Below are 17,526 nucleotides of genomic sequence, written 5' to 3'. Positions count from 1 at the left end.
ATAAAGTTTCGATCTCGCAACTACGGTAAACAGCCGCCATCTTTTTTCCCGGTAGAACAGGAAGCGCTTCTTCTTCTACACAAGCAACCGCCAAGGTAAGCACCCGCCCCCATAGAACAGGAAGCGCTTCTTCTTCTACTGTAAGCAACCACCCGCCCGCGTAGAAGAAGAAAAAGGGCGCGGATATTACCGTACGTCTCATTTCCTTTGTGTGTTTACATCTGTAAAGACCACAAAATGGCTCCTACTAAACGACAGGGATCCGGTTCATGAAAAGACGCAATCTCTCCATCCGCACACGGATTACTATTTCACAGCAACTGATATTCCTGTGAACCGCACTGTGGATACAACGGGAGCACGTACGGTGAATATTCGCACCACAGGGAATGAGAAGTCATCCTTCACTGTGGTTCTAGCTTGCCATGCTAATGGCCAGAAACTTCCACCCATGGTGATATTCAAAAGGAAGACCTTGCCAAAAGAGACCTTTCCAGCCGGCGTCATCATAAAAGCTAACTCGAAGGGATGGATGAAGAAAAGATGAGCGAGTGGTTAAGGTAAGTTTAAGTTTACGCGAAGAGGCCGGGTGGCTTTTTTCACGCAGCTCTGTCCATGTTGATATACGATTCAAATGCGCGCCCACATCACGCTGGTATTAATATATTATTAAAGTTTGACTGACCTATTTGACTGTTTTTTTGACATTCCTTTAGCGCAGTTAGATGCGGCTTACAACACTGGCTTATAGGTGGACAAAGTTTTGAAATATGCCGTTCATTGAAGGTGCCTTATGGTGCGGAAAATACGGTAAGGGGATTTTTCAGAAAAACAAATATATACAGTAACACAAAAACAACCTGTCTCTGTGATCACTATAGGTGTATAAATAATAATATAGTGTTAAATAAAATCAGTCCCTTGGGCACAAAACTGAAAATAATACAGCTCTCCAAAAAGTGCACTTGTGCTGCTATTTGACATAACTGTTTGTTATGATGCTTTGACATTTTTGCATTTATTTCTTTATTGAAAGAAAATTCTATGAAGAGAAAAGTTATTTGCGAATGTGGTTACAATGCTAAAAAAATGAAAGGTTAAAGCTAAAAAAAGAAATACACTTTATTGAGTTAACATTATTTCTTTATAGGGGGAAAGATGTGATGTTTTGAGCTAGGGAATATAACAACTACACTACCCAGCATGCAGCGGCAGTAACGAGCATGCGCGGTAGCCCCGAAAAGTGTTGTTGCATGTCGCCACCCGGCAGCTAAGAATGAGGTTATGAGCACGCTCTGAAAGTAAACGTCAAGAACTCAGCCAACACGCCTCGTCTGCATTATTTATAATTAGACAGACAACATATATACAGTGTGATTTTGTTTTGTTTACAAGGAAATAAAAACAAGAGTTAAAAAAGGGAGATATGTGTTGTATATATATGTATGTGCTGCGGTTGCTTTAAGAACATTGCAACAGCTGCCGTAAAGGAGGTGCGTTGCTAGCCTGGTTGCTATGTTTCCAGTTGGTCGTAAAATTGTTCGTCATGTGTGTGTACCCTGCTCAAATCTCTCAGTAAAGTTATTCATTGGATTATACCTTTTGTTTTGAACTTTATTACACCTTGGAGCGCTTTTTACGGTCCATTTTTTTCCTGCGTTCCCTATCTGCGCCTAATGACTGAGCTACGTGACGTCATTTCTTGTGATGTCCCACGGAGCATTTCTGGTCGGGACGGGATTCGAATAAAGAACCAACTCTTTTTCTTTACTATAATGGTCTCGATAACGGGTACCGGTTCTCAAAAAGGGATTCGAGTCCGAGGACTCGGTTCTTTTCTTATCGAACAACCGGGAAAAACGGTTTCGAGTATCATCCCTACCAGCTAATATGTCTTATCTTATACACACACCATAATAATACTCGTATGTTGACGCACAGTACAATCCATCAAACCGTGTGGCTTCATAGCTTACCAAAGTCGTACTAAAACATTTTGATGGCTTTTTGAGCGCCGTGTGTAATGTTCTATATTTTCAATGGAACAAATAACATGTTTGTGTTGTTTACTTGAGTCATATTGCAGTCTACACGTATCTGCTATGTGTAACTGCCATCTACTAGTCACACTTATCATTTCACCATGTACCAAATAAAATAGCTTTGAGGTCGGTAAGCACAACAAAAAATATTCCGTACATAAGGCGCACTGTCGAATTTTGAGAAAATGTAATAATTTTAAGTGCGCCTTATATTCCAAAAAATACAGGTAAATATAAACACCACCAATGTTAGGTATGGGTGGGCAATATGGCATGAAATCCAAATGATGATATATATATATTAGTGGTGTGCATCTCTACCTTAGATTGCGATAAATGATACATCATGTTCAGGTTTGTGTCAAACGTACTTAAGGACTCTGTATTTTTTTGTTTTTGCATATATCAAAATACTTGTTCTCTGTAGTGGACATTTTGTGCCATTTTTGTCAGTTACAAATAGCCCTGTTGTGCAAAACACAAAATGCAGAGGACGCTGATTCTCAGGAGGATATAGGCATTGATTTATTGTTTTTACGCAATGCTAGCAATGTTATTATGCCGGCTAGTGCTATGTTACTAGTACAGCACATACGGTGGATTTCAACTGTCATATTCTTCTATTTTTGAAAGTGTGACTCCAGACGAGGCCATGGTGAGATTAGCAGCCTGACATTTTTAACTGGCATTTATTTGACCTCCTGTTATGCCAAACATTTGCGGATCGTGTGCTGTCAAAAGCAACATCCAAACATACTGTACATCAAGGCTATTCATGCAACTGGCGGCCCAGGTTTAGTTCAAAACTCGGGAGACAAACATTTTGCAGCAAATTCCTAAAAACCCACTTAAGTGGTCCTGTTGTATAGATCAACTTGGACCACTGTAAACACATGAGCAGATCCTTGCATTGACTGTTTAACCTTGCTAGCAAACATAAAATACTGCTGTCCAAACTTTTGATTTACATAACTGAGGCATTCCTCAAGGCACCCCTTTAAGTCCTCTCATTTTTTTCCCTCCATAATATGATTTATGTACGGTAACTAAGGAGTTGCTGTAGCTTGTTTATTTCAGATGCAATCAGTACATTGCAAAAAGTCAGTGTTCAAAATCAAGAGAAAAAAATACAAAAATTAGGGGTATTTTATTTGAACTAAGCAAAATTATCTGCCAATAAAACAAGACAATTTGGCTTGTCAAGACTTTCCAAAACAAGTAAAATTAGCTAACCTCAATGAACCCAAAAATACCTTAAAAAAGTATATTCTCACCAATAACAACTGTACTACTATATGAGTACGCATTTTCTATTGTTTCATTGAAAATAAAACAGCAAAGTCCATTTGGCTGTCATCTGTTTTAATATGAGACACAATTGTGTCAAAGTCTTTTTTTTTTTTTTCATGCTTGAAATAAGAAATGATTACTTTAAAAAATTACTTTTATACTTGTGAGTGTTGATGACACATCTTTACAACAGTTGATATTCTAGTTTCAAGCATGTTTTACTCAATATAGGTCATAAAATCTCAGCAACAAGCTGTAATATCTTACTGAGATCATTTAGGACCAAAACCCTTAAAACAAGTAAAACACTCTAACATAAAATCTGCTTAGTGAGAAGAATTATCTTATCAGACAGAAAATAAGCAAATATCACCCTTATTTGAGATATTTAATCTTACTTAGATTCCAGTTTTTGCAGTGTAGTCATTTGTTCAACTTCTTTAGTTATACTAGTGGTGTTCCTTAAAGGGGAACTGCACCTTTTTTTTATTTTTATTTTGCCTGTTGTTCACAATCATTATGAAAGACATGACGACGGATTAATAAAAAAACAAAAAAACAAAAACATTGTAAATATTGAGTAAACGTAAATAAAAGTCAATGGGAGTTCCACTATTTTGCTCATAAAATCAAATAAATAACCATTCAGCATCAACAATACTCCATTTTCAATTCGTAACTTGAATATTAACCAAGTATTAATAATATTGTTATTATAAGCGCTAACACAGACAAACTACTTATAGCGGCGCCGTGATCACTCTCGTGCGTCCCTATGTTTACATCATCGAGTGATCTGCTGCTTCCTCGCTTCCTTTTTCCCTGTAAGTTTATTCCATTCATCCATCCATTTTTCTACCGCTTGTCCCTTTCGGGGTCGCGGGGGGTGGCTGGAGCCTATCCCAGCTGCACTCGAGCGGAAGGCGGCGTACACCCTGGACGAGCCGGTACCTGTAAGTTTATTGCCGATTATAAATCATGCATCTCACCTGGACAGAAGAAGTCTGACTAGGTATTCCGACAAGTTGGTACACTTTGACAGCCATTTGGGACCCGAGACTGCCGAGGACGACAAGAAAAGACGCTTGTTATTAAAAATGTACCCGTTACTACATAACATATATACTTACATCTAGTATACAAAACCTTAACCTTTGTGTGGTGTTCGGGTCTATGGTACCAGTTTTTATTTTTTATTAAAACAAAAATGATACAATTAATTATTTTTTCAAACTGAGACTCACTGACTTTGGCTCATTTTCTGTAAAGAACATATATCAGAATACATATTTAATGACCACACACCATACACCCCCCCTACACATTTCTATTACATAGAAAATGTCCGGGTCCACTAAACCCGGGGCTAATAGAAGTGTGGAAATTGATGTTCTGTGTACCACACACAACCACCCACACACACACACAACCACCCACACACACACACAACCACCCACACACACACACACACACACACACACACACACACACACACACACACACACACACACACACACACACACACACACACACACACACACACACACACACACACACACACACACACACACACACACACACATACAGCAGGCCTAGACAGGAGGAGGACAGAGTGTAGGTACACAGAACATCAGAGGGTCAAATGTGCGAGAAAATGAGAGCAGACAGTGTTGACAAACAATGTTGCAACCTTGTGTGGGAACCGCAAGTGCAGAAACACAAAAGAAGAATCCCTGTGGGATGCAGAAACTGGCAGAGAAATTTTCCTTGCAACGTTCATATTGTTGTTACTCAGCCAGCGTTTGTGGGTCTGATGGACCCGTTGCATTTTGTGGCTTTTAATGCTTCACAATCAGACACTTGTATGTTAAAATACTGAACAGATGTTTATTGGGATATGGTAAACATCTGGCTGAGTAACAACTATATGAACATTACACAAGGGTTAATGGAGGTGTTTGGATGTTTTTTTATGGGCTTTGTAGGCGGAATTGCGCGGCTCCCACAGGCTCCATTGTAATCGGGCTTTTGATCCCATTTATTTTGATATTTAGAATGCATAAAAAAAAAAAAGATAATAACATCCACTGTAATGTCTTTCATAATGGTTGTGAACAATAGGCTACATTAAAAAAAAAGTGTAGTTCCCCTTTAAGGTTCCAGTTTAGGTCCTCTCTTTGTCCTCATTTGGGCTATTCAACTGGTTCACTGCAAAACATTTGTGGAAGTTATAATGCATCTTTAAAAAAACACTGGAGATGATCTTTGACCAGCTTCTTTGCATAAAGTCCTTAAAAACCGCAGAGCGCTCGTACAAGTCTGATAAAATAAAAGAACAAAATCAAATGCCTACTGTAGAGGACACTCGTTCTCCGTAATATACAAACCCCGTTTCCATATGAGTTGGGAAATTGTGTTAGATGTAAATGTAAACGGAATACAATGATTTGCAAATCCTTTTCAACACATATTCAATTGAATGCACTACAAAGACAAGATATTTTGATGTCCAAACTCATAAACTTCTTCTTTTTTTTTTGCAAATAATAATTAACTTAGAATTTCATGGCTGCAACACGTGCCAAAGTAGTTGGGAAAGGGCATGTTCACCACTGTGTCACATGGCCTTTCCTTTTAACAACACTCAGTAAACGTTTGGGAAGTGAGGAGACACATTTTTTAAGCTTCTCAGGTGGAATTATTTCCCATTCTTGCTTGATGTACAACTTAAGTTGTTCAACAGTCCGGGGGTCTTCGTTGTGGTATTTTAGGCTTCATAATGCGCCACACATTTTCAATGGGAGACAGGTCTGGACTACAGGCAGGCCAGTCTAGTATCCGCACTCTTTTACTATGAAGCCATGTTGATGTAACACGTGGCTTGGCATTGTCTTGCTGAAATAAGCAGGGGCGTCCATGGTAACGTTGCTTGGATGGCAACATATGTTGCTCCAAAACCTGTGTGTACCTTTCAGCATTAATGGCGCCTTCACAGATGTGTAAGTTACCCATGTCTTGGGCACTAATACACCCCCATACCATCACATATGCTGGCTTTTCAACTTTGCGCCTATAACGATCCGGATGTTTTTTTTCCCTCTTTGGTCCGTAGGACACGACGTCCACAGTTTCCAAAAACAATTTGAAATGTGGACTCGTCAGACCACAGAACACTTTTCCACTTTGCATCAGTCCATCTTAGATGAGCTCAGGCCCAGCGAAGCCGACGGCGTTTCTGGGTGTTGTTGTTAAACGGTTTTCGCCTTGCAAAGGAGAGTTTTAACATGCACTTACAGATGTAGCGACCAACTGTAGTTACTGACAGTGGGTTTCTGAAGTGTTGCTGAGCCCATGTGGTGATATCCTTTACACACTGATGTCGCTTGTTGATGCAGTACAGCCTGAGGGATCGAAGGTCACGGGCTTAGCTGCTTACGTGAAGTGATTTCTCCAGATTCTCTGAACCCTTTGATGATATTACGGACCGTAGATGGTGAAATCCCTAAATTCCTTGCAATAGCTGGTTGAGAAAGTTTTTTCTTAAACTTTTCAACAATTTGCTCACGCATTTGTTGACAAAGTGGTGACCCTCGCCCCATCCTTGTTTGTGAATGACTGAGCATTCCATGGAATCTACTTTTATACCCAATCATGGCACCCACCTGTTCCCAATTTGCATGTTCACCTGTGGGATGTTCCAAATAAGTGTTTGATGAGCATTCCTCAACTCTATCAGTATTTTTTGCCACCTTTCCCAACTTCTTTGTCACGTGTTGCTGGCATCAAATTCCAAAGTTAATGATTATTTGCAAAAAAACATCAAATATGTTGTCTTTGCAGCATATTCAACTAAATATGGGTTGAAAATAATTTGCAAATCATTGTATTCCGTTTATATTTACATCTAACACAATTTCCCAACTCATATGGAAACGGGGTTTGTACACAATAAGACTATTAGAGAAGGGAGAAGGCCTTAACTTTCTGGAAATGTGGCGCCCAATACAATTGAGTGAAATACCCCTGCTGTACATACACATATTAAAATAATCATCTCTGAGATGAGAGACGTGTTGGACTGTGGCAATTAATATTTGACCTTTGACCCCAGCAACCTACTTGTGCCAGAGATCATTTGGCTGCAAGACATAACAGTCCTATGGATGCGATGCGGGCTAGAAATGTGCCCATACGCTGACTGCAGTGTAGCATAAAGGACACTTTTATGACAGTGAGTGTTCTACTTTTGGGTCGGCAGCGCGCAGAACTTCCATCAATAATGCACGAGCAGCCGCGGCTGCACTTCCCACTCGCTGCAGGTCGCGTTTACGGTAAATCCTCTCCTTCAAGTACATTTTTTGTCTCCGCTCAGAATCGCCTTCTACGGTAAATCCGCTCAACTATGAAGGGCTGAAACACAGACGCTCAGTTTAAAGTCCCTTTTGACGAGTGTGTGTGTGTGTGTGTGTGTGTGTGTGTGTAGGGTAATGAGCTCTTGCCATTGCATCGCAGAGGAGCAAGCCGTGCAGTCTGCAGGGTGTCCTGTTTGAATAACACCGACCAAGCAATTAATCCTACAACTAACCATCTGATAAGTAGCTCATTATCTTTATTGGCACGCACCCCGGGAGGATTTAGTGATTTAGAGTGAATGTGGGCATATCGACCGGTGCATTTCAAAACAGATGTCAAGGAAATTCTCTGACCACTCGGGTTTTATTTGCTGACAGTCGCACAAAATCCTGTTTTTTTTTTTAAATTCTCGTTATAGTCAAAAGTATTGGGACACTTGGCTATTACACTTGCAGGGATGGCAAAAGGAATACATTCTGGACAAGACCAAGGAGCTAGTCATTGACTTCAAGAAGAAAATGACCCCTGTGGAGCCCATCAAGATCCAGGGCCGGGAGGTGGCAGTAGTGAGTCAGTACAAGAACCTCGTAATCCACTTGAACAGCAGACTTAGACTTAGACTTAGACTTCCTTTTTACTGTCATTCAAATTTGAACTTTACAGTACAGATAAGAACGACATTTCGTTGCATTGGCTCTGTGTGGGCCCTGTGATGAGGTGGCGACTTGTCCAGGGTGTACCCCACCTTCCGCCCGATTGTAGCTGAGATAGGCTCCAGCGCCCCCCCGTGACCCCGAAGGGAATAAGCGGTAGAAAATGGATGGATGGATGGATGGCTCATGGTAGTGCAGGATAAAAAAGCAATAAGGTACAGATATAAATAAATACATTACTGTACAGATAAATATATTGCACTTTTGCATATGCATTCGGTTTGCTGCCCTTTGTCACCGATTCTGTTCATAACCTCTCTGGACAGAATTTCTAGGCACAGTCAAGGCGTTGAGGGTATCTGGTTTGGTGGCTGCAGGATTAGGTCTCTGCTATTTGCAGATGATGTGGTCCTGATGGCTTCATCTGGCCAGGATCTGCAGCTCTCACTGGATCGGTTCACAGCCGAGTGTGAAGCGACTGGGATGAGAATCAGCACCTCCAAGTCCGAGTCCATGGTTCTTGCTCGGAAAAGGGTGGAGTGCCAACTCTGGGTTGGGGAGGAGACCTTGCCCCAAGTGGAGGAGTTCAAGTACCTCGGAGTCTTGTTCACGAGTGAGGGAAGAGTGGATAGTGAGATCGACAGGCGGATCGGTGCGGCGTCTTCAGTAATGCGGACGCTGTATCGATCCGTTGTGGTGAAGAAGGAGCTGAGCCGGAAGGCAAAGCTCTCAATTTACCGGTCGATCTACGTTCCCATCCTCACCTATGGTCATGAGCTTTGGGTCATGACCGAAAGGACAAGATCATGGGTACAAGCGGCCGAAATGAGTTTCCTCCGCTGGGTGAGAAGTTCTGTCATCCGGGAGGAACTCAAAGTAAAACCGCTGCTCCTCCACATCGAGAGGAGCCAGATGAGGTGGTTCGGGCATCTGGTCAGGATGCCACCCGAATGCCTCCCTAGGGAGGTGTTTCGGGCACGTCCGACCGGTAGGAGGCCACGGGGAAGACCCAGGACACATTGGGAAGACTATCTCTCCCGGCTGGCCTGGGAACGCCTCGGGATCCCCCGGGAGGAGCTGGACGAAGTGGCTGGGGAGAGGGAAGTCCGGGCTTCCCTGCTTAGGCTGCTGCCACCGCGACCCGACCTCAGATAAGCGGAAGAAGATGGATGGATGGATGAATATAGTGTATTTTATACCACCCATTGCAGTTGTAACAGCTGTCACTCTTTGCAAATTATCTTCTCTGACATGGGAATTTTATAACAATGGCTAAGGTTGAGGTCTGGGCTCTCACCAAGCTAATTTATGCACATGGTTTTGTGCAGAAAACGGCTCTCCCGAAACGGTAAATGCTGACACAGATACCAACGCACGTGGCAACTGTGTGAGAACAAGAGCAGGCAGAGCAACAACTTGTTTTGCAGTAAGTCACCCAATGCGCTTCACCAAACACCAGCCTGAAGGCGCACGTCACAGAATGAGTCAATGCTCATTCCGGCAGAAAGTCAAACTCAAGTCACTTAAGCGTTTCTTGTTGTCGCTCGCAGGAGACCTGACAACTGAACAGATCGGCCGTTTTGCATTCAGCGATTTGCATGGGCAAACACAGGGATGTTCCTTTTTGTCATCTCACTCCAGGGGGTTCTATAGTCAAAACTCCCCCCTAAGCCCTCCGTCGCCTTCTTCACGCCCACTTCCTGCGTTTATCCGGGCGGGTGTCCTAAGATCGCCCTTATAATGTGGTGCGGGTGGGGCAGCTAATGAAAAGGGTTTCATATTAAGACCGATGAGTCAGGCTTTTCTCACATGGAATATCACATGTTGTCGGGACAATGGCGACTAATCACTCTGCAAACTTGTTAAAGGAGCGGCTAATTAGTGCACGTCTTGTGTTTACCACCATCCATTGTTATCTTCGGCAGACTGGCACCTGCCGAGCACAAAGCTTGTTAGTCAGATCACAACAAACATACTTACACTAGAAACCAGTATAGATTCCGGTGCAATCCACATCAAGGTGCAGCTCCATTGCAGTTTGAGTCATGATGGAATGTACAAAACAGTCCAATTTAGAAGAAAGAAATTACATTATTGATGTATTAAAACACCATAATGAAGCAGCAGTAAAGTTTGGATCCATGAAGGAAAGAAGAAAGCGAATGAGTGTTTATAACAGAACACATTTACATATGCATACATTTTTTTCTAATGAATTAAGTATATATTATGACAGGATTTGTCCAAAACACAACATAGAATGTGAGATATAACAGGATAATGCATACATTTATCATTTGTTTTCAAAACAAAAAAAGTGGGACCACAAACATTTACTGTGGGACCCCATTTTTATGACTTGATGGGGCCCCTGGTACCCCATTTTGAAATTTCCTAGCGCCATCACTGATGGAGTATTGGTGCATGCAAAACAGCAGCAGGTGGCTGTGGCCTAATACTAATCAAATATCATAGATAATTGACTTTGACATCCATGATATAGACCAGGGGTGCTCACACTTTTTCTGCAGGCGAGCTACTTTTCAATTGATGAAGTCGTGGGGATCTACCTCATTCATATATACAATTTTTATTTACTTATTTATGAAATATATGTTTTTGTTAACAAGTTAAAGGTGTTTAATGATAATGCAAGCATGTTTAACACATATAATTAATATTGTTAATACATTAAAGGTGTTTAATGATAATACAAGCATGTTTAACACACATAGTTAATATTGTTAACAAGTTAAAGGTGTTTAAAGATAATACAAGCATGTTTAACACATATAGTTAATATTGTTAATAAATTAAAGGTGTTTAATGATAATACAAGCATGTTTAACACATATAGTTAATATTGTTAACAAGTTAAAGGTGTTTAATGATAATACAAGCATGTTTAACACACATAGTTAATATTGTTAACAAGTTAAAGGTGTTTAAAGATAATACAAGCATGTTTAACACATATAGATTCATTTCTTTCATGAAGACAAGAATACAGTATAAGTTGGTGTATTACCTGATTCTGATGACTTGCATTGATTGGAATCAGACAGTGGTGCTGATAGCGTCCGCATTTTCGAATGGAGGAGAAAAAAAGTCCTCCTTTCTGTCCAATACCACATGAAAGTGGTTGGTTTTTGGCATCTTATTTGTCCAGCTTCTGTACTCCTTTGTATACACTTTACAAGAAATACATTGTCGGCAAACTCCGTAGCTTGCTAGCTTGTGCACGCCAGCTTTCTGAGACTCTTATTTTGTTAGCGCAACTGTGCAACTGTGCAGTCGGTCTTTGGAGTTTTGACGACAGGTACGGCGCCAGAGTCTGTTGAAATAAAGTGTTTCTCGCCTTCCAGTCGGTAATTTTAATAAGCTGGCAGCAGCCAGCGTCATCTCAGAAGACCCTCGGGTGCCGTGAATGTCAATCAAGTGACGAAAGTGACGTCATAGTGAAGATTTATGATCGCTCATTTTTAGGACTATTTTTTTAATGCCTGGCTGGTGATCGACTGACACACCCTCCGCGATCGACCGATAGCTCGTGATCGACGTAATGAGCACCCCTGATATAGACAGTCTAATTGACAATTTTACCTAATTGGCCATCATACTTTGTGTGTGTATATAAAAAGTATCCCCACAAGCGATAGAGAAAAAGCCACGTACGACCGAACTGAGGTCTCAATCGGTCAAAATCTTGCAAGATTCATGAAACTGTACGACATTTTGTGTCATGATCTGCGTGACAGGTTTGAGGTATTTTGTTTTCTTTTTCTATGTTTAGTGTTTCTTCCTGTCTAGCGCTTTTATTTGTGTTCCACTTCCTATTTAATAATAGAAAATACAATACAAAAATAACAAATAAAACAACTGAGTAACTGAGCTACTGTGTGCAACAATTTCCCTTGTGGATCAATAAAGTTTGTCTAAGTCTAAGTCTAAGTCTATTGGTTATGTCTTGCATTGATTGATCAGGAGGGTTTATTCGTCGCCTTCTTTGGGACACTGGTTGGTTTGTCTACTGTAACTAATGTTCATGCCGTTTGGTCTTTTTGCTCATTAAACCTTCCTTTACCTGCACATCGCTTCCCGTCTCTGCAGCCTGGGGCCACACCAACCACCGTTACGTGATTATCCTGACATTGTGGGTGTGCAATCTTCAAGGTGCATATGTATAATGCAGGTGCTGTATTATATTCTTATTTACATTTGTAGCTAAAAACGGATTAAAGCGATGTTGTTTTGTCTGGTCCTGTATGTAAAGAACATTTTCAAAAACGAGACTTAAAGTGGAAGTAAAAAAAAATGCATCATTGTTTTTCTCCAAACACTGATGGATGTATAAATGCAGGGAGCGGAGAATGTGCAAATACGTAAGTTTATCTAATTGGAAGTACAAGCATGTGTTGTCGGTGCTATTTTTTTCCCTGACAAATAAACCACACGGTGGTTTTGTGTTTGAACCCCAAAGTTTAGCCCCATAAGTTAGATTGACTTGACTGATGCGGCTCAGCAGCTTATTTGCCAGAGGTGTGGACTCGAGTCACATGACTTGGACTCGAGTCAGACTCGAGTCATGAATTTGATGACTTTAGACTCGACTTGACAAAATGTGAAGAGACTTGCAACTCGACTTAGACTTTAACATCAATGACTTGTGACTTCACTTGGACTTGAGCCTTTTGACTTGACATGACTTGACATGACTTGCCACTTTCCCCAAAATCCAAAGCTTAAAAAGTTATTTGGGAGCGCTCCGTATCTTCCATTTTCTTCGTCTGTGTGGATCAGCGTGTTGTTCCTGCCAGCTGGTGTGCTGTCAGTACAACAGCCAATCAAATTAGAACTACGTTGTTTTCATCACACAGCATTCATCCAATCAAATTGCAGGACAACCAATGAACTACAGTTGTCCAACAACGTGCCAGTGATAAACAATTATGTTAAAGTTGGTTTCGTTCGGGTATAAAAACTACGACTTGGTCAACAAAAAACGAATTGCGGTATGCAAATCCCGCAGTTCGAATATTACAGACGGAGACGCAACAACTTCCAACTTCGTTCGACATTTGAAGTTGCACAAAGAAGGGTAAGTTCTGAATGTAAGATAACGTTTATTGGCTAAGTAACGTGACTTTTATTTGCTGTGTAGTTAAATCAGTGAGGCTGCAAACTCACTGCTAACGTTATAACCATAGACATCTTATAAGTAGACGCAGCATGGAGCGCTACTGCCTACTGGGGCAGACGAGGCGCGTGGCCGCCATCTTGGAGTGGTGATCCGCTCCACTCAGTGCAATTAATTTGGCAGGAGCAATGAACTGTCAGCGCATTTAATTCATTTTACCTCACTGAATACGACTGATTTTCACCCCCTTTTTTGTCATACGTGTAGCCATGATAACAGACACATGTTTTGGCGTGTTTTATTATTCATAGTTTGCTTAACAGTAATATAATATTCTTATACACTATAAATGACCAGACATCCGAGATCAAAACTGGGAATATAATCCCAGAGAAGGGGGAAAAAAACGGTAATCTATTTTTAAATTGAAGAAACAATATGATTAGGTTATATATACATATGTGTGTATCCTACATAAACAATGTATGAACACATTAGATATCTATATATCTTAGGGACTGTATCTCTGTTGCTTCAGCAGCAGAGAGTTTATTCTGTCTTGACACTTTGTATTGATATTTTCTATTACATTCTTCCCTTAAATGATAATGTTTGCAGTGATTGTTTTATATGTATTATTTTATGTAAGTCGCTTTGGATAAAAGCGTCTGCCAAATACTTAAACATATATAAACACCTGAAAGTTTTCATATCAGCTAAAACCACCAATCTGTTTCACTGGATTCAGAATAAAACCAAATTCTGTTCAACCCAACAATGTTAGTATTTGAATATTGTTACTTGAAGACTGATTCCTGGTTACAATTATACTGTTAAGAAAGTATTGTCTTATACTTTGCCTAAAATGAGAATGCATCATAATCAGTGGCGGCTGGTGAATTTTGTTTTAGGTGGGGCTGAAAGTTTGTAAAGCAAACCCCTGTAGGGGCGTCATCCTCCCCCAGAAGATTTCTTTGTGATTTTCACATACAAATATTGAAGATCTTTGATCCTTCTCAACTCTGTGGTAATATTATTTTCATAAAATACAACCAATAGTACGTTAATGTTAAATCTCACTTGTGAAAAGTAATCCCCCGATTCCTATTTTCAACAGTCCGCTCATTTGAGCAGGAAAACGGTGAACACCATCTTTGTTTTCTACCTGTCAACTGTCAGTTTAGGCTGCTCGCCGGCTCCTCATCAGCACTTCAAGATGGCGGCCAAATTGCTCACGTCACAGCAACCAATGCTGCGTCTACTTATAAGATGTCTATGGTTATAACGTCATTGCAAACACGGCAATCTGTTGCGTCCACTGCAGTTTGCTACCTTATTCATACTTTTTGTCAAGTGATTTTTTTTTAAGCAGGGTTTCATGAGGTACCTATACATAACGTTACGTTAGTCAATGTATCACACACAGCAACGTAACGTTAGACGGCAGTCAGCAGCACCGCATATTTTAGCCACCTACAAAAAGACAAACATAGTCAAATAAAGGTCAGTTAAAATGTATACTATATTAAGAATATGTGTACATATTGCATAGGGTCCTGACATCTAAAAAGTACAACTCTGTTCATTGTTATGTTCATATATTTGTTATGTTTTTCATGTGTACGCACACATAAACACACATACAGTATGAGATGAGATCAATGAGATAAGGTAAGAACAGGATATAAACTGCTGTGGAACTAGTTACAATGCAATATGCCATGGAAATACAATGTTAACACTTTTGTGCAAATAAGTACAGTTGCACTTGTTTTTTCAAATGTGTTTATTCTGTAAAGGAATGAGTTACATGTTTAAAATGACTGGTTAATAGTGCTATTTTGAAGTGCAATGTCAGCACTATCTTTTTCCCTGCAATTTCAAATGCACTTGTTTTAATAAATAAATACAGCGTTTTAAAAGCATACACAATCTGTGTACCGGGTAAATATATTAGTCTGTGGTTAAATGACTTGAAAGGACTCGAAACTCAAAATGCAGGACTTGGGACTTGACTTGAGACTTTCCAGTCTTGACTTTGGACTTGACTCGGACTTGCCCTGTCTTGACTCGGGACTTGACTCGAGACTTGAGGGTAAAGACTTGAGACTTACTTGTGACTTGCAAAGCAATGACTTGGTCCCACCTCTGTTATTTGCTGAACCCCCCAATTTTCCTGTGAGACTTCCGGATTTCAGTGCCTCTCGCAGAAAACTCCCGGGATTAATATTCACCGATTTTCACCCTTACGGCTATAATAAGGGCGTGTCATGATGGTACAACATTTGGCGCCCTCTACAATCTGTTTTAACAGAATGCCAGCCAAACACTTGTTATACAACATACATCTTCTACTTACACACGTACGTGACAGCAACGCATACTTGGTCAACAGCCACACAGGTTACACTGACGGTGGTCATATAAAACAACTTTAATACTCTTACTAATAATGCGCCACACTTTGAACCAAAACCAAACAAGAATGACAAACACATTTTGGGAGAACATCTGCACCTTAACACAACATAAACACAACAGAACAAACACCCAGAATCCCATGCAGCCCTGACTCTTCCGGGCTACATTATACACCCCTGCTACCACCAAACCCCGCCCCCACCCCAACCCTGCTCCCTCACACATCAACCCCCCCCTCTCTGTGCGTCGGTTGAGGTGGGTGGGGTTTGGTAGCGGGGGTGTATAATGTATCCCGGAAGAGTTAGGGCTGCATGGGATTCTGGGTATTTGTCCTGTTGTGTTTATGTTGTGTTACGGTGCAGATGTTCTCCCGAACTTTGTTTGTCATTCTTGTTTGGTGTGGGTTCACAGTGTGGCGCATTATTAGTAAGAGTGTTAAAGTTTTTTTTTTTTGTTTGTTTTTTTTATACCGCCACCGTCAGTGTGAGCTGTGTGGTTGTTGAGCAAGTTTGCCTTGCTGTTACCCACGTGAGCAGAGCGGAAGCCCCATACAACGTGTAGCTGATCAGGCATGCTGACTGCAGTGGGTGCTATATGCTGTACCATCACGGCACGCATGACGCTGACAAACGCCATTCAATTAAAACCTGCGTGTCGCACCAGCTTTCAAATTCCACATAAAGGTGTGGGCAGCGTGTCTGAAACCCCTGGTTATACATAGCACAAAGTAAAAAAAAAACTTCGTATGCAGTGTTATTTCATTTAAAATTTCAAAAAATGTTTGCGGCTCCCATTGTTTTCTATAATTTGTGAAACTGGTCAAAATGGCTCTTTGACTGATAAAGGTTGCCGACCCCTGCACTATGGCACACGGGCTCCATCCAGTGGTACGCCAAGTAATCACTTAATTATATATTCAAACACTGTGTGTGGAAAGGGAGTGTGATCAGCCCGCTTTCAGCAACAAAGGTCACCGCCTCTGTCCATGGATGCTGAAAACAGAGCGCCGTCAGATGGGGGCGTGACATGTGCTGACGGCGAGACACAGCTGGCAGATGATTAGATTGCAAAGGTGGTACGTGTTAATCTAATCATCTGTTGTCTTTAACAGTGAGCAGCAGGAGGAGGATACGGACATGACTGAAAAGTCATGTTCTGGGATAGAAACCTATTACTGAAAAATATTATAATTAAAAACCTTGTTAAACATGCACGCACTTCCACACTGTGTTACTGTTCAAACTTTGTGTAATGCTACAATGGCCAAAATATGAAATATACTTGTTAAATAAAACATATGCACTGTTTGGAATGAATATTTAGGCCTACAACGCTACTGTATTTTAACCCTTGTGTGGTGTTCGGGTCTGTGAGACTCGTTTTAATTTTTTATTAAAAGAAAAATGATACAATTACTTAATTTTTCAAACTGAGACTCACTGACTTTGGCTCATTTTCTGTGAAGAACATATATCAGAATACATATTTAATGACCACACACCATACACCCCCCCCTACAGATTTCTATTACATATAAGATCAAATCAAATCAACTTTATTTATAAAGCACATTTAAAATTTACCACAGGGGTAGCCAAAGTAAAGATGTCCGGGTCCACTGGACCCGGGG

The 17,526-nt window shown here is 40.8% G+C and overlaps 1 long non-coding RNA gene across 1 annotated transcript in view; it reads left to right on the top strand.

Moving 5' to 3' along the window:
- Positions 1-439: 439 nt before the first annotated feature.
- LOC140677498 (uncharacterized) overlaps positions 440-17,526 on the top strand; it is a 129,818-nt gene continuing 112,731 nt past the window's right edge. Inside the window, exon 1 of the long non-coding RNA XR_012049280.1 lies at positions 440-560. This is a non-coding gene — a long non-coding RNA (uncharacterized lncRNA). The remainder of the gene's footprint in view (positions 561-17,526) is intronic.

The sequence above is a fragment of the Nerophis lumbriciformis genome, linkage group LG33, assembly GCF_033978685.3.
Source record: "Nerophis lumbriciformis linkage group LG33, RoL_Nlum_v2.1, whole genome shotgun sequence".
NCBI classification, from domain to species: Eukaryota; Metazoa; Chordata; class Actinopteri; order Syngnathiformes; family Syngnathidae; genus Nerophis; species Nerophis lumbriciformis.
Note: the sequence above shows the minus strand (reverse complement) of the source record. Positions and strands in the feature narration are given on the sequence as shown.